The 19054-nt window shown below is 39.3% G+C and overlaps 1 protein-coding gene across 3 annotated transcripts in view; it reads right to left on the minus strand.

The window, feature by feature from the left end:
- foxp2 (forkhead box P2) overlaps window positions 1-19054 on the minus strand; it is a 745656-nt gene that overhangs the window by 658318 nt on the left and 68284 nt on the right. Inside the window, exon 1 of one of the 3 annotated variants that reach the window (XM_072267607.1) lies at window positions 13245-13291. The exons of the other annotated variants lie outside the window; for them this stretch is intronic. The gene's annotated coding sequence lies outside the window, so the exon portion shown is untranslated. Of the gene's footprint in view, window positions 1-13244; window positions 13292-19054 lie in introns of those variants that run through there. 3 annotated transcript variants of the gene reach the window in all.

Raw genomic sequence — 19054 nt, forward strand, 5'->3', positions numbered from 1 at the left:
CATAAAACAAAAGTGATTGTTTGGAGGAAACAGCCTTGCTTTGAGTCTCAGGATTGAGTGGGCTTGTAGGTTTCCCACCCCTACCACAGTGCCCCTCCCTCATCCCTGTCCCTTACACTGTGCTTCCACTCTGTAATTCCTGCAGTGCCCCCTTCCGCTTCCTCCCTTCCACTTGGCTGCATCTCCCGTAGGGGCAAGCACTGCGTAATACTCCCTCTCTCCCAATATACAGTGAAGGAGGGGTGAGGGTAGGAAGTGGCCATTTCTTCCCCCTCCCACTCCCTCCCATGCCCAAGGAGATTGGAGAGAAGTGGGTTGAAATCGAGGCGGCAGGGATAACCAGCACTGTGTGAAACAAGATATATAAAGCATGTGGGGCCCATGTCTTCTCAACAAAAATAAAAAATAAAACAAAAATGAAGGTATGGGCCATATCAAAGTGACAGTGTGTGGAGAAGCTGGATCTCCATTAAGAGAACAATAAACACAAGAAAGGAAATTGTCCCATTGCCCACAAACTGACACCCTCACATGGAACATAGAACAGTACAGCACAGTACAGGCCTTGCAGCTACGACACTGCACTGAAGTTTTAACCTTATCCAAGATCAATTTCACCCTTTCCTCCTACATAACCCTCAGTTTTTCTTTCATCTACCTCTACCAGCACCCCGGCAGTGCATTCCATGCATTTGTCATTGTGAGAAAAAAAAAATCTGCTATTATGCTTTGCAACTTCAGAAACTAATCGAAAGAAAAACACGGGAGCCAGGATAATATGTCTACTTAGTTTTTCTTTAGTGAGCCGCTCACCCATGACGTGGTGGTGTAATGATGTATCGCCATTCACTTACTTCTTACATATGACCGATAACAAATTTTGCGAATGACTGCTTAATCAGACAATATATTTACATTATTCAAATATTACTGAAACATTACACCACACTCCTCCCTGCTTAGCTAAAAACTGCCCCTCGAGATAGAATGTATCTCAACTCACGTATGCAACATGTTGCACTCTCGTCATCTTATACTTCTACTTTACTTTATACTTTATTGTCGCCAAACATATGGTACTAGAACGTACAATCATCACAGCGATATTTGATTCTGCGCTTCACACTCCCTGGATTAGAAATATTAATTATTAAAGATATTAAAAATAGTTAAAATTAGTAAATCTTAAAAATTTAAATTATAAATCATAAATAGAAAATAGGAAAATGAGAAGTAAGGTAGTGCAAAAAAACCGAGAGGCAGGTCGGGATATTTGGAGGGTACGGCCCTGATCTGGGTCAGGATAGCAGAGACTTGTGGCCGTGAAACAATCTCCGGATCCTGGGCCTCTTTCGTGTGGTTGTAGGAGTTGACTCTGGGACTGCAAGAAGTGGTTCTGACAGCCTTGGACACCTTTCTTCTCTAACAAGGCTCTCCTCAACTGATCAATGTGCCATCTCCAAATGACATCAGATGTGATCTCCACTGTGTAGAAGAGTGGTCCAGTTCTGTCCTAAATCATTACAAATCCCCACTTTTGATCACCTCTGTAGACCTTTGCCAGTACTGCTTGTGCCCGAGTGAATAATCAAGTCTCCTTGTTTGAGGAACCCTCAGCTGTTTGTCCTGCATAATTGTTCTGAGATTGGGTCTGAGGAGAACCAAGCACGAGTGGAAAGAACGGCCCAGGAACAGCACAGCTGGTGAGTTGTGAGCTGTGGAGGTGCTGCATTGTGATATGCTATGAGAAAATTGGCAAGCTTCTGATTCAGTGTGAGCATAGTGTGTTCTGCCGCCATTGCTCATAGTGTCTTCTTTAGACTCTGAACAAACCTTTCTGTCAAACCATTTGTAGCTGGGTAGTATGGTACAAATGTAATATGTCTTATTCCATTCATTTCAACAAATAACTGAAAGTGTTCTGCATCAAAGTGGTCCATTTTCACTAAGTGTTCTGGAATACCAGACCTCGAGAAGAGGCATCTCAACACATCAATAGTATGCAAGGCTGCAGGGGAGACAATTAGCAACACTTTTGGGCACATTATTGATGCATCCAACACTATCAAGAAATTTACCCCCATGAATGGTCTGGCAAAATCCACATGAATCCTCTGCCAGGGTAATGCAGGCCTTTCCCACAAATTGAAAGGTATTGCTCTTGGTATCTTCTGAACATGTTGGCGTCCATAACAGTGCATAGCAAGCTGCTCAATTTGTTGGTCCCTGGCCACCAGACAAAGTTCTGAGACAATGCTTTCATTTGTACCACACCTATATGAGTAGCATGTAGCTCCTCTAGCACATTTGCTCTGAGCTTGGATGGAACAACAGTTCTCAATCCCCACATAAGGCAACCCCTGTCGACGGCAAGTTCATCTCAGCACTTGTACAAGTGGGTGAACCAGAACTCCTAATGCACATTTCAGCCATTTTGGGTTGTCTTGTAGACTTCTGGATTCCATTTGGATCATATCTACCATGACAGAGAGACTTTTGATTTGCATTAGGCAGAATACATCAAGAAGAGAGTCCGATTTGGTAAATGTTTCAGATGTTTACTTTTCCCAGGGAAAGTGGGACAACCCATCAACATCTCCATGATTAGTTGTCCTCTTGAATTCAATCTTGTAATTGTGTCATCCAGGAAACAGAGCCAATCTCTGCATTCATGCTGCTGCTGTTAGTGGAGCACCCTTCTGTGGATTGAAAATGGACACCAGTGGTTGATGATCAATAATGAGGGTAAACTCTTTCCCATACAGGCACTGGTTGAAATGAATTACACTCCAAATCAGACTCAAGGCCTCTCTGTCAATCCATGCATAATTTTTCTCTGCAGCTGTAAGGGAATGACCTTGGCCTTTGGATATCCAGTACTGGTTGAATCTTCTCAGCACACTTTTGTGTTGTTGGTGTGACCACAGTAAGTGGCTTAAAGAATTCACACTTCTTACATGCTCTGAGTACATAATCGTCTAAGCTTCTTAAAAATGTCTTCAGATTTTGGGAATTCAAAGCAGTGATAAATAATTGCAACAATTATTCAAATTTATTTTAAGCTACAAATAAAACTATATCTTTATTTAATTACAATAAAAACAATCTTCATCAATAATTTTTAGAGTGTACATTAGTCTAGCTCCTCGCTGCTTCACTGCTTTTTCAATGAGATGGATGGGCTTGATGCAGTGATATAAGCTTCACAACATTGGGCTGAATGCCAGTCAGAGTCTGATGATCCTCACATTCAGTAAGTTGCAGTCTGTTTCATTGCTTTGAAAGAAGTTGGGTGGCTGCACTGAAACTGCACTCCACTAAATATGATATTGGAAAGGCAATAAAGAGCACCTTGACCTTTTTGCACTGCGCAGGATAGCATTCAGAGATCTCCTTCTGCAACCAAAAGTATTGACATGATTTTTTGAACCTCAACTTCAGCCTTATCATTTTGTAGTGTGATCAGTTCTTCTTCCATCCTTCCTGTTAATTTCTCATGATTAGTGTTCAGGAATGGATTTGTTACCCATTCTGGAATTTGCATCAAGAGAAGATCCTGAAATCTCTCTGACATGTCTTTATACAGCTCACCCAAATGGGCACAGTATACTTGAAGATCATCATCCAGTATCATCTTTCTCTTCCAACTCAAAGAGGCTCAGAAGTTGGAAAAAAAATCATGACTGCCGATGTTGCACCTAAATAGGTTTAACTGTTTCTAGTGCCTCCGCAAATAACAACACTTGAACCATACTTTCATCTTTGATGAAGCAAATGTAACCAAGAGCAAATATTCGTTGCCTGGCAAAGTTGACTCATCCAATTGCAGAGCAAATTCTGTTGCTCTAAGTATGTTGCACAATATGACTTCCATATTCTCAGACATTTCATCTATTCATCTTTGAACATAGTTGTCGCTGAACGAATCTGCTTTATTTATTTGGTTTGGTGATGTGTGTAAAACCGTAGTCAGAATCTTGCTTACTGCTGGAAGAATCAGTTCTACTAACAATTGTATGAGGCTTTCCAGTGTTAGAAATGAACAATGAAATGTTGTACGAAGCACACAGACCATCACTGTTTTGTTCTGAAGTCTTGCAAGCATGTTTTGAAGTGCTTTCTATTTCTGAAAATTTTCACAAATTGATTGAAAATAAGCCAAATTCTTCTTTGCTCCATCAGAGTGTATTCTCTTCAAATGAGTCTAGATGATTTAATTGCCTCATTTGGGGGGAAAAAATTTTTTCACACAACAGATACATTGGCTTCTGTCGCTTGCTTGGTGCTGGTATAAACCCATATTTCAGATACACCACACTATACTGTCTACACTTCTTCATTTGTTCTACTTCTGCAATTCTTATTATGGATTAACAACTACGATTAATAGCCTATTGTTTAAGTCTAACAACGAGTACTGTAATCAATAAAGTGAAAAATTATGACATCATCATAGCTCATACAAAACCTGACACTCTGCCTGAAGATACATAAAGTGGAGCAACAATATCTTGGTTTAGCTGTGGGCTAGAGAAATGCAGTCAAGACCATTTGAATAATAGCAGGGAATTTCAATAAGTGTGATATTGATTGTGGGGAGCAAGGACATGGCAGACCAATTGAATAATTACTTTGGTTCTGTCTTCACTAGGAAGGACATAAATAATCTTCCAGAAATAGTAGGGGACAGAGGGTCCAGTGAGATGGAGGAACTGAGCGAAATACATGTTAGTAGGGAAGTGGTGTTAGGTAAATTGAAGGGATTGAAGGCAGATAAATCCCCAGGGCCAGATGGTCTGCATCCCAGGGTGCTTAGGGAAGTAGCCCAAGAAATAGTGGATGCATTAGTGATAATTTTTCAAAACTCGTTAGATTCTGGACTAGTCCTGAGGATTGGAGGGTGGCTAATGTAACTCCACTTTTTAAAAAAGGAGGGAGAGAGAAACCGGGGAATTATAGACTGGTTAGCCTAACGTCGGTGGTGGGGAAACTGCTGGAGTCAGTTATCAAGGATGTGATAACAGCACATTTGGAAAGCGGTGAAATGATCGGACAAAGTCAGCATGGATTTGTGAAAGGAAAATCATGTCTGACGAATCTCATAGAATTTTTTGAGGATGTAACTAGTAGAGTGGATAGGGGAGAACCAGTGGATGTGGTATATTTGGATTTTCAGAAGGCTTTTGACAAGGTCCCACACAGGAGATTAGTGTGCAAACTTAAAGCACACGGTATTGGGGGTAAGGTATTGGTGTGGGTGGAGAGTTGGTTAGCAGACAGGAAGCAAAGAGTGGGAATAAACGGGACCTTTTCAGAATGGCAGGCGGTGACTAGTGGGGTACCGCAAGGCTCAGTGCTGGGACCCCAGTTGTTTACAATATATATTAATGACTTGGATGAGGGAATTAAATGCAGCATCTCCAAGTTTGCAGATGACACGAAGCTGGGTGGCAGTGTTAGCTGTGAGGAGGATGCTAAGAGGATGCAGGGTGACTTGGATAGGTTGGGTGAGTGGGCAAATTCATGGCAGATGCAATTTAATGTGGATAAATGTGAAGTTATCCACTTTGGTGGCAAAAATAGGAAAACAGATTATTATCTGAATGGTGGCCGATTAGGAAAAGGGGAGGTGCAACGAGACCTGGGTGTCATTATACACCAGTCATTCAAAGTGGGCATGCAGGTACAGCAGGCGGTGAAAAAGGCGAATGGTATGCTGGCATTTATAGCGAGAGGATTCGAGTACAGGAGCAGGGAGGTACTACTGCAGTTGTACAGGCCTTGGTGAGACCACACCTGGAGTATTGTGTGCAGTTTTGGTCCCCTAATCTGAGGAAAGACATCCTTGCCATAGAGGGAGTACAAAGAAGGTTCACCAGATTGATTCCTGGGATGGCAGGACTTTCATATGATGAAAGACTGGATGAACTGGGCTTGTACTCGTTGGAATTTAGAACATTGAGGGGGGATCTGATTGAAACGTATAAGATCCTAAAGGGATTGGACAGGCTAGATGCAGGAAGATTGTTCCCGATGTTGGGGAAGTCCAGAACGAGGAGTAACAGTTTGAGGATAGAGGGGAAGCCTTTTAGGACCGAGATTAGGAAAAACTACTTCACACAGAGAGTGGTGAATCTGTGGAATTCTCTGCCACAGGAAACAGTTGAGGCCAGTTCATTGGCTATATTTAAGAGGGAGTTAGATATGGCCCTTGTGGCTATGGGGGTCAGTGGGTATGGAGGGAAGGCTGGGGCGGGGTTCTGAGTTGGATGATCAGCCATGATCATAATAAATGGCGATGCAGGCTCGAAGGGCCGAATGGCCTACTCCTGCACCTATTTTCTATGTTTCTATGTTTCTATGATATGTTTGGTAGATGCAGAATCTGTAAAGTAGCCTCACGATAAGTAATTTTTAAGTAGTGAGTAGATTATCTGACAAGAAGAAATGAAGTCAGCCAGTTGGAAACGATATCAGTGTTGAAGCATTTCTGTTGTTCTTGAACATAATAGAATTATGAATATGAAGATTTGGAAAAAGGAAAAGATAAACAAGGAATGGAAATTTCTAAAAGGAGAAAAGTTATTCTATTGAGCTCTAACTTAGCAAAAGAGATAAGTACAGTTATATGACAGTTAAGCTACCAAGAGACGTTGGACTGTTTATCCAAACAAGAGTTTGAATCCCACCATGGCATCCAAGGAATATAAACTGAATTAAATAAAATATATTAAAAAATATATTTATGGTTACCATTAAAATTGCTATAAATAGATTTTTGAAATCCTAGCTAGTTCACCGCTGTTCTTCAGGGAAGGAATATGCCATTCTTACTGAGACTTACCCAAAGATTTCATCACATCTACCAAATTTAACTACACTCCTGAAGTACTCCCAAAGCTAAAACTCCTTGGAAATCAAGTACCATATAATAAAAGAAGACAGAGAATTTATAGAAGATACTGGGATAGCGGCACTAAAGGAAGTCTAATGAAGTACATAAAAGTCCAGTACTGAATATAAAGTGTGATTTAGGAAAGCAAAGAATAAGCATTAAATAAAACAGAAAATAAAAATCAAGGATAAACCAAAAGATATAGAATATAAGAAACAAAACCAGAAGTAGGCCATTTGGTCTCTCTCGCCAATTCCATTTTTCAATAAGATCTTTTACATCTGCCCTGCCCTACTTTGTTGTACTGATAACGATTGTTAGATTACCATATCTAAAAATCCAGAGATATGCATGTCATTTTTATAAATACATAAATGCAAATTAACAATTGTAGCACCGCTTATAACTGTAGTGTAACTAAGTCCTCATATGTAAAAATCTTTAACATACAATTCTACGCCACCTCACCATAGTTACACTGCTCACTTTGGGTGGCAATTTTTTTTTAGATAGTACATAATTTGAATTTCATTTTTTTAATTAAACAAGTGACTCTGTAAATGTATGTAATATACAATTATTACACCCAAATTCAAAAAGTTATATAATTTTTATAAACAATTTGCAATAGGGTTTAATCATTGGGAAAACATGACTTTTTTTTGGGAAGTTCAGTACTTCACAAAATTGTTAAAATTACAAAATGAAAAATGGGATTCATTTAAAACTCAATACCTAAGAAGAGTACTATAACAATGTTTTATCAGCCTTGATACAGAACCATCTCATTTTTAAAGGATGTCAAGTGATGGCAGCTGGCAAGCCATAAGGCTGTCTGTACACGGTCTCTTTGAAAAAGAACAGTGAAAGAACTGCTCATTGGCTTTCTATTCACAAAAAAAAAGATTTAACAATACCAAACCAAGAGGTCTTGTGGATAATGGGAAATACAATGCTACTAGGTCTGATTATTTTATCCAATAATTTTGTTATCTCTTAAATAATAGTCCTTTTCCACAGAGATGATGTGGTGGGAAATAGGCAACTACTTTTTAGAAAGGGGGAAAAGTACCTTATCTGTATCAATTTTGCAATTCTGTTGAACAAAGATATTCTTTAAACTTACCCTATTCACTGCTGGATATGCAATTATCCTCAATTCATAGTCTAGACATAACTGTTTCAGACCATTTTAAGACCCTTGCAACAAGCGTACAGCTTCAAGCAAGTGAGGTTAAATTTGGACTCGATAAATTAGCAAAGAACATAATAAAAGGAGAAATAAAAAGAACTTCAGCCTCAATACCTTCAATTTGAGGTTAAATTAGATTTCTTTGCATGTCAATTGAATAAGATTAATGAATTTTAGCAGCTGTCAACATCATAACAAAATAAAAATACAATTCATCCTTATCTCTTTGCCTCCATCTGCTGCCTTGTTATTTACCTTCCTGGATTTACTATGCAGATCTAAATAAGGCACATCAAGGAAGGCTTACAGAACAATAGCTTCTTAAGCTTCACATCAAGGTATTTGAAACCACAGTACTGAAAGCAGTGCCATCAAAGACGTATCTTTAATGAACTTCCCTATCGAGGACAGTTGATATTTAATACAACAAAGAAAGGTGTACAAATTAGAACAAGGCAGAAAGAAAATGCTTATGAGTCCTGATGAGATTAACACTTTGGAGAAACTCAGCAAGTACCATGTGCCAACCAGGAAGGGGGCGGGTTGGTGAGAGAGGGGTGACATGTTGCAGGGGGATGGGGAAAAGAGGGAGCGTTGTGGGGCACATCATCAGTGCATCTAGAGTTAATGCGGTTCATTCGGACAAAAGAAAAAAGCTTCCATTTAGACAATCCATGTTGTCGATGCACAGCAAGTTGTCTGACAAGGTCAGAGGGTCAGAAAAGGGTTCAACAAGTTGCTTCAAAAGGCCTCCAAAGTTTAGTTGCTAGTCACAACTAAGTGAACACTTGATCAAACAAGGCAAGCATGTTAGGTACCTATAGATCGCATCATTATCACAATCAACAGCTTGGTTGAAATTACTGTCTTTATCACAGTAGTTCTGGTCTTATTATCTTTAGTAAATAAAAAAATTAGCGGCAATTTCATGGCATACAACTTAATTTATGATGACAGCTTGCAACATTTGTTCCTTTATTTCAGGTTTTGGTTCTTCTAGGAGCAATCCACGACTTCATATGAAAACATCTCCTGTCCGCCTGCTAAAAACAATTGCACTGTATGCCCTCTTTTATTTGAAGTGATTTCTTCCTTGGAGTATAGCTGAGAACTGAGCAATTTAGCTTTTAATGCTGCTAGACAAGCACCTACACTGTTGGCATTTTGAAAAAATATCTATAATATGTTTATATAGTTTTTATTCATTTACTCCAAGTTTGTCAAACAGCTGCCTTGATATATTTAAAATCTAAAATGTTGCTGCATTTCTCAGAACAAACAAACAAGACAGACATTTTTCTTAAGTGATTTTGTTCAATCCATCACCTGCTTTACATTCACCTATATAGTTCTTTTAACGCATTTTATTCACTCATGTCTTACTGTGTAACATTCCTTGAGCATGTAATGTGGGTCATCAGCTCTAAACTTAAATGGACATGTTGCAGGCTTGAGTGCCTGGAAATCATCCTGCAGGCTCAGCAGATGATGAAACTGAGGTATACAGCGTGTGGCAGCCCCACATGGCAACCATTAGCTTCTAGGCATGTCAGATTTCTGATTTACCCTACGGTCAATGACAGAAAGCACCTTCCCGTTTTTACTTGCCTCCAAATACAAACTGTTTCTCCCCCACCTATACACCTTCAGAAAAAAATTCAATCTTGCAGAAACAATGGCCATTACAGAAACATCTCAGAATCACAGTATTAAAATCACTGTTGTCTTTTTTTTGCTAGAATTCTTTCCAAATGGGCAATGTTCCAAGCTCATTTACAACCACAAGAGACTCTGGCCTTCCCTTGTTTAATGAAATGACAAAACAACAGATTTGCATATGTAAAAAACAGGTGTTGTAACAGGTTTGACTCCTCTTGACCTAACTCATGTAGGAGAAGTCTATCAGCAACAGCTGTCCCCAAGGTGTCTGGGGTCTGATGAGCTCTCAAAACTCTGCCATCTGTGCCACTATTTGCTGAAAAGTGACAGTTTAGATTGAAAACAGAAAAAATATATATACTTTACCAGATTTTTTTACACATTTTACAAACTACTACAGCAAAGGAGGTTTCACAGGAATTTGCTATTTATAGAATCTTTTTAATTAATTTCTGCTGGAAAGTGGCCAGAGTTTAATCTAATGTAGTATTTGCCAAAATTAGAGGTCTGAGAAACACACAGAAAAGCAGACTTCAGGAACAAACCTGAGTCTGTGTATGACCCCAGATGAGTGTTGTGACTTGTCTGGAGCTATGCTAGCAGAAGGTAGCACCATATGCCCAAGCCCCAAGCTGGATGCTCTTTCCACAGAATAACGTGCTTGTCATAAGCTGTTAAAGTCACAATTCTGTGTTTCCTCAAATAGGTTTTGCAAGTAGTTTCATAAAGAAAACTGAACTATAATACATATATAACAATGACAAGTACACTAATTTTACTACAAAGAGAATGTTTTTATCTAGAACATGTAGTATATAAACAAAATAAGATCCTGGCACATTGATACATTTAAAAATTACATTACTTTTTTCGAATGTTCTGAATTCCTATAGCTTCAATTTATTCAAAGGAACCAGAGTAAAATATTATTATTCCTCACAAATATTACTAGCTGGAAACTGCCACCCAACGGAAAAAGTAGACTAATCTAAAGTTCCAAATATTATCCTTCAATCTAAAATTTGTACGCTCTCCTCGTGAATGCTGTGGATTTCCTCTGGTGCTCCAATGTCCTCCTGCAATCCAAAGACATACCTGTTGACAGGTTAATTGGTCATTGTAAATTGACCCATGATCAGGCCAGGATTAAATTGGGAGTACTGGGCAGCTCAAAGGGCCAGAAGGACCTATTCCATGTTGTATCTCAATAAATAAATTAATTACTAAATCATAGTTTACAGATTACAATCTTAAAAAAATAAATTGCAAATAAAATTATACTGCAATCCTTTAAAAGAACCGAGCAAAATGAATAACTTCATAATGTGGCATCAGATGTGGTTCAGCTGATATCCCACTTGCTGAGTCAGAAAGTTATGGCTTAAAATTCCAGAAGCGAGATGTGAGTTCAAAAATTTAGGCTAATGCTTCAGTGAGGTGCTCAGGGGGTGTTCTATTGTCAGATATATCATCCTTCAGTTGAGACACTAAACCATTGTCTTGAAATCTCTTGGATGGCAATAAGAGATCTCAATCAACATCACTTAGATTTAAAACTGGACATCATCACAACGCTGTTAGTAAATGGCAAAGACAAACTGGCTGATGGACTTCCTAAAATATCACATCTCCAAAGTATTTCATTGACTATAAAGATACACAGGACATGCATTCAAAGATCTGGCCTTGATCCCTGTTGAGTACAAATATTTTACTCTTCTGATAATGACATAACACATCCAATGAAAACTCCTTTCGTTACAAGTATTGTGAATCAAATAATTTCAGTATTTTAGTTCAGAAGTCATGCTCCAGCACAGAATATTCTGGAATACGTGAAGCTAGAAACAGTTACACCAAACGAAACAATGTTCCACCTGTTTAAGTCCCTTCACCTGACGTGCTTTGGCTCATTCAAGCCAACAGTACAGATGGTACTAGTTATAATTTCACTATAAGCCATAGCCTAGAAATATAACTAGTCTATTGTATAAAAATTTCACTAATAAACAAAACACAGTCTGATACAGTGCATCAGAATAACACAATACATGTCTCCAATGTCCCAATGGCAGGAATATTTTATACCCGTAATTTTAGTCATTCAATTTCATTAGAATTTCATAACATATTCTTTCATAGCATATTCACTCTTACAGTTGTCATGTTAAATGCACTGTGATGGTATTGGCTTTGCTATCCACACAGTTCTAAACTCAAACAAAGACCTTGAGCCTGATCAGATATAAATAGCCACGAGTACTCTCACTAAAGGGAGATGATACCGTAACTATCCAATCTTCAAAGACTGGTTTACTTCCCTGTATATTCGCCATGGTTAATTTTAGCTGCCACTACCCACTATTTGACTTGTGGTTTACCCCTCCCTACCAAGGAGAAGATACTTCCAGCTAAAAAAGTAGTTTAAACATACTTCATTTATCTTCAGTGGTACATATTTAAATTCAAACAACATTCTTAAAACACATTTAAACCACTTCTAAAACACAAATGGTTTCCAAAACACAGGTACAATTCTTACAAAATAAGACATACTGTACCAATAATGCAGATGAATGAATCATCTGCAGCAAAAACTGAAACCAGAGGAATAGAAGCTGGTCACCTGTACTCCTATAATTCTTTTTGATGTTCTTTAACAACCCTTTTTTTCCACCACTTGGGTTGACGCCACAGGTATATGATATTTCTTCAGATACCCTTTTAACACAAATGGTCTAAAAGCATTTTGGAGACATAGATCTTCTTTTAAAGTTCACAGTTCACAATTAATGCTGTAAATCTAACTTCTTTGAGTACATAAATCTTTCAACTATAAACACCTCAATTATTTGATATGCTAAATGATATTATCCATCCAGTTCTGCAAGCTTCTTTAAACTAAGCAACTTAGAGTCAGCTTGTCTGTTGGAAACAAGCCAAATGTAACAACCCCTTGTCTTATACTACATCACAAGCAGTAATAAACCAGATGTAGTAAGCTAAATCTTACTTCTCACAGAGAGAGCGTCTACTATCTACAGAGCTTGTTTGCAAAGCTGTTCTATTGACAGTACTTGTTTTAACTTCAAGCTGATTACTGCTTTCCATTTATATTTTAAGAACTGAAGAGTGACTTCTATATACAAACAGGAGACAAACAACTGTTAGTTGGAAGTTTACTTACAATTGTTTATGATCTTACAAGGTGTAACTGCTGTGTTTATAAAGCAAGATTAGCAGACAACCGAAAGGCTTACTAGCCAGGAATGAATATCCGGAACAGCACACAACCTTTAGAAAGATGCCTAGATCATGGACAAGATGAAGAGCAGATTCACAAAGCAAATCAAGGCAAGATTTCAATGGTGAGAAAAAGTAGTAGCTCTTTCCATTCAAACAAAAGATTAACATAGGGATTCGTGGAAATAATCAAATGATGGCTAGATTTATGAAGCAAAACAGAAAAAAAATACAAATTCTAGTATTTGTTCTCACCTTCAATGTTCTTAATTGTGCTTCTTCCTGCTTTGTCATTGATCACAGTTTCCACCCTGAGTTCACTTTTCTCTCCAATCCACTCAACATTTTTTTTTACTGAAAGTGAGATTAAAATTATGACAAGTTTTCTGCGTTAAAATAAGAAAATGTCTATTTCCAGTGTTCATTCAGCATCTGGAAAATATAATGTTATTATAATTTAAGAAACACAAGAAGTCATTATTTTTTGAAGCTAGTAAAACACAGAATTATTTTTCAACACAGCAACAGAAAGAAAATTACAGCAGCTTTTAAAAAAGTGTACAGATGATTACATTAAGAAAAAAAGAAATTTAAGGAACGGAAGAGAAGACTAGAATATAAAAGCAAGGATATAATGCTGATGCTTAATATGGCATTGGTCAGACTGTATCTGGAGTATTGTGAGCTGCTTTGGGACCCTTATCTAAGAAAAGATGTGCTGGCCTTGGACAGGGTCCAGGGGCAGCTCAGTATAATTATAGCAGGAACGAAAGGGTTAACATATGAGGAGTGTTTGGTGGTTTGGGGGCTGTATTCACTGTAGTTTAGAAGAATGAGAGAGGGATCTCATTGAAACCTATTAAGTATTGAATGGCTTGGATACAGTGGACTTGGAGAAGATGCTTCCTATAGTGGGGGAGTCTAGGACCAGAGGGTACAGCCTCAGAACATTGGGACGTCCATTTAGAAATGAAACAAGAATAAAGTTCTTTAGCCAGAGGGTGATGAATCTGTGAAATTCACTGCAACAGATGGTTGCAAAGGCCACATTGGTGGTTATACCAGTGGGTGGGAGGAGAAGATGGTGACGCGTCGCAGCTCTCGGGTAAAATGATATCCTATCTGTTAAATAGGGGCCGTGGACAATTCCGATTTGATGGAGACAGACGTGAGAAGCACAGAGGAACATCTGGAGAAATTTCTGAAATGCCCGGTTCGCTGCCACTACTACTGTGCGACTGAGAATCTCCGGAGGGAAGGCCCCAAAATCCCCGGCTTCGCCTGCTGCTGGCTACCGAGGCTGGGGTCGAAGCGTTCGGCAGAGATGGTGCTCAGTACTCGGTGTTGGAGGGCTGATCAGAGCTTGAAGTTTTCGGACGACTCAGAGTCGAACTGTGGTCGGGCATGGCAGGGAGAGTTTTCTTCCTTCTCCCGTCTGCATGGACTTTCCAGAGACTTTGAACTTTTTTGCTGTGCCATGGCCTGTTCCTCATCAAGTTATGGTATTGTTGTACTGTTGTAACTATATGTTATAATTATGTGGTTTTTGTCAGTTTTTCAGTCTTGATCTGTCATGTGTTTCTGTGATATCACTTTTCTTGTATCTTGCATCATTTTGTATTACTTTTGCATTTGCATGCATTACTAAATGACAATAAAAGAGGACTGCATGTTCTCGTAATCTAATCTTTAAAACAGAGCTTGATATGTTCTTGATTAGTCAGGGCATCAAAGGTTATCGGGAAAAGGTAAGAGAATGGGGCTAACAAGGATCAGGAATCAACCATGATGGAATGGCAAAGCAGATTCAATGGACCGAATGGCTTAATTCTGTTCCTATGTTTTATGGTCTTAGGTCTAAGAGCAAAGAAATAAGAGATGAACCACGTAGATAACATTTAACAGCAAAGAGCAAAGTGGTCTCTTTTTATACTACAAAATTTTGTATCACAGTTTTAATTCAGAGTATGGGATGAGAATGTGGTTGGAAGTCCTTGTCTATTTTAACCTTCAAGACAAATCAATATTGACAATACAGGAAGCAGCTCTAGAGGACCTACCCAATTAATGTTAAGAAGCCCAATGACAACCTAACATCTTTCTTTAAAAACATACCAAGGTCCCCAGAGGGCTTAGCAAAGAACTAATGCCTGGATCTTAAAAAAAAATTGAATAGGGAAAATGGATCCCGGATTCAGGAAGCCTAAATTGTTGCAAAGAAAATTAGATGCTGGATTTTCCAGCCGTTTTGCGTAGACAGATAAAGGAGGTGTTTTGTGAGCTCAACATAGAAAATAGAACAGTACTTTGGCCCACAATGTCCATGCTGAATTAAACTCTTCTGCGTGTTTATAATCTAAGTCCCTCCATTCTCTGCATATTCAGATGACTATCTAATAGCCTCTTAAATGCCAGTATTATATCTGTTTCCACCACTACCTCTGGTTCCAGACAAACTACCATTCTCCATGTTAAAAAACTTCCCCAGCATATTTTCTTTAAACCTTAAATGCATGTCCTCTGGTACTTGGCATTTCTACCATGGTGAAAAGCTTCGGACTGTCTTCCCTATCTATGCCTGTCATAACTGGGTGTCCCCTTAGCCTCCAATGCTCAAGAGAAAACAACCCAAGCTTGCCTCATCTCTTCTTATAACTAATACTCTCTAAGCCAGGCAGTATCCTAGCAAACCTCTTCTCCATCCATAAGATCATAAAATACAGGAGAAGAATTAAGCCATTCAGTCCATCAAGTCTTCTCTACCTTTCAATTGCAGCTGATTTCTTCTGTCAACCCCATTTTCTGTAACCCTTAACCTCCTGACATCTTCTCCAAAGCCTTTACATCCTTCCTATAATGAATGACCAGAATTCCACACAGTACTACTAGTGTGACTGAAGACTAGTTTAAAATATCTGCAACATGACTTCTTGACACTTGCATTCAATGACATGACAAATGAGGGCAAACACACCATATGCTTTTTTTTTAACCACGCTATCTACTTGTGCAGCCACTTTCAGTGAGCTATGGATTTGTTCCCCAAGTTCCCTATGTAATCAAAGCAGTTAAGGGTCCTGCCATTATATTTCCCCTTATATTAGACCCCTCTAAATGCAACAGCTCACACTAGCTCAGATTAAACTCCATCTGCCACTTCTCCGCCCATATCACAACTGATCTACATTCAGCCAAATCATTTATATACATCAGAAACAACAGAGGACCCTGCACCAATGTCACACTCCCTATTTACTTTCTAGAACAAAGTAATAACCTTGGCAACACTCCAATCCTCTGGGACCTTGCCTGTTGCTGGTAATGATATAAATGGCTTCATCAAGGTATCAGCAAACTCCTGCATAACTACACTAATCTTTAAAGTAAGAACACTATTGAAGGCAAGAGGTCTCTCTGACTGAGGCAAACTAATCCTGGTCCAGTCAGAAAGTAATCATGAAAGCATGCAGTCATGCTGTCACATGAACCAGTGGTGTGTTCATTTATGTTACATAAACTATTCTATTTCTGAGCTGGTCTTGTTTTAAATTATGTTTGCTTGTCTTCTCTATTCTGTTAAAATGGAATGGTCCCACACATTCAAGTAATTTCTTCTATATTCTGTGGTGTCAGCTCCAGTGAGGAACTAATCCACTGAGGAGATAACAAGTAGATTAGGTTAGATTAGATTATGAGGACACTCAGTCCTCGTTTATTGTCATTTAGAAATGCATGCATTAAAAAAATGATACAATGTTCCTCCAGAATGATATCACAAAAAAAACAAGACAAACCAAGACTAAAACTGACAAAACCACATAATTATAACATATAGTTACAACAATGCAAAGCAATACCATAATTTGATAAAGAGCAGACCCTGGGCAGAGTAAAAAAAAATCTCAAAGTTCCGATCAACTCATCATCTAATGCAGACGGCAGAAGGGAGAAACTCTCCCTGCCATGAACCCCCAAGCGCCGACAACTTGCCGATGCATTGGAAGCACCCAACTGCAGCCGACTCTGAGTCCATCTGAAAAATTCGAGCCTCTGACCAGCCCCTCCAATACAGCCTCTCCGAGCCACAAGCAGAGCCAAGGACTCAGGGCCTTCTCCTCTGGAGGTTCCGGACCACACAGTAGCAGCAGCAGCAGCAGCAGCGAAGCAGGCAATTCAGAAGTTTCTCCAGATGTCCCTCCGTGTTCTCACATCTGTCTCCATCAAATCAGGATTGTGCACAGCACCCTACTTGACAAATAACAGACACCACCACCGGAGTGGCTGCTGCAAGTTGCGTCACACCCCCATCTTCTCCTTCCTCCATGTAGGATAGATAAAGTGGATGCAGCAGATGTTGAATCTTTGGACTTGCAGAAGGCCTTTGACAAGGTGCTACACATGAGGCTGCTTTCCAAGTTAAGAGCCCATTGTATTACAGGAAAGTTACTGGCATGGTTAGAGCATTAGCTGATTAGTAGGAGGCAGCGAGTGGGAAAAAAAAGGATCATTTTCTGGTTGTCTGCCAGTGATTATAAGTGTTTCGCAGGGGTTGATGGTGGGACTGCTTCTGTTTATGCTGTATACCGATGATTTAGATGATGGAATAGATGGCTTTATTGCCAAGTTTGCAGATGTTATGATAATTCGTGGAGGGGCAGATAGTGTTAAGGAAACGGAAAGGCTTCAGAAGGACTTAGACAGATTAGGAGAATAGACAAGAAACTGGCAAATGAAATACAATGTTGGAAAATTCATGGTCATGCACCTTGGTAGTAGAAATAAATGTGCAGACTACTTTCTAAACGGGGAGAAAATCAAAACAAAAATCTGAGATGTAAGCAACACACATCAAAGTTGCTGGTGAACGCAGCAGGCCAGGCAGCATCTCTAGAAAGAAGTGCAGTCGACGTTGCTTGAATTTCCAGCATCTGCAGAATTCCTGTTGTCATCTGAGATGTAAGGTGACTTGTAAGTCCTTGTGCAGAACACCCCAAAGGTTAAGTTGGTGGTGAGGAATGTTAGCATTCATTTCAAGAGGTCTCGAGCAGGAATGTGATGCTGAGGCTTTATAAGGCATTGGTGAGGCTTCACCTAGAGTATTGTGGACAGTTTTGGGCTCCTCATCTAAGAAAAGATGTGCCGGCATTGGAGAGGGTTCACAGGAAGTTCACAAGGATGATTCCGGAAAAGAAAGGGTTAGATAAGGAACATTTAACGGCTCTGGGTTTGTACTCACTGGAATTTAGAAGGACGAGGGGGGATCTCATTGAAACCTTTTGAACGTTGAAAGGCCTAGACAGAGTAGATGTGGAAAGTATGTTTCCCATGGTGTGGGAATCTAGGACAAGAATGTACAGCCTCAGGATGGAGGGGCTTCCATTTAAAACAGAGATGCAGAGAAATTGCTTTAGCTAGAGGGTGGTGAATTTGTGGAATTTGTTCCCACTGGCAGCTGTAGAGGCCAGGTCGTTGGATGCATTTAAGGCAAAGCTTGATAGGTTCTTGATTGAACATGGCATCAAAGGTTACAGGGAAAAAAGGACCAGCCATGATTGAATGGCAGAGCAGATTTGATAGGCCAAATGGCCTATTTCTGCTTCTATGTCTAATAGTTTTATGGTCTAATCCAGGTCCAGCCAGGAATTAATCTTGAAGAATAATGTCTTTCTAGATTAACACTCAGCCCCTGTGGTTTTGCTTTGATCAATTTGGGGGTATATTCTCCTTCACTATCCTCAAGAGATACTGTACCTTTCCAAGAAGAGAACAGGGAAGAAATGATTTGTCATAATGGGGCAGGAAGCCTCAATGAACCAGTTGGTTGTCACCTGCCCATTATTTTGGATGTTTGTCTAATATCAGCAGGAGCCAGTGATAAAATAAAAAAAACAAATATCGCAACTAAATCTTTGATGACACTGAGAGCAACCAGGCTTAACTATCTGGATGTGATTATCATGCCAACTGGTTTGACAGCAAATTTAACAGTCCCACTAATATTCAATTACAGTGGCAACCTCTTAACCATGTTGTCAATCAACCTTATCTAATTATTTGTGTCCTCA

This window comes from Mobula birostris, chromosome 9 (genome assembly GCF_030028105.1).
Source record: "Mobula birostris isolate sMobBir1 chromosome 9, sMobBir1.hap1, whole genome shotgun sequence".
Classification (NCBI taxonomy): Eukaryota; Metazoa; Chordata; class Chondrichthyes; order Myliobatiformes; family Myliobatidae; genus Mobula; species Mobula birostris.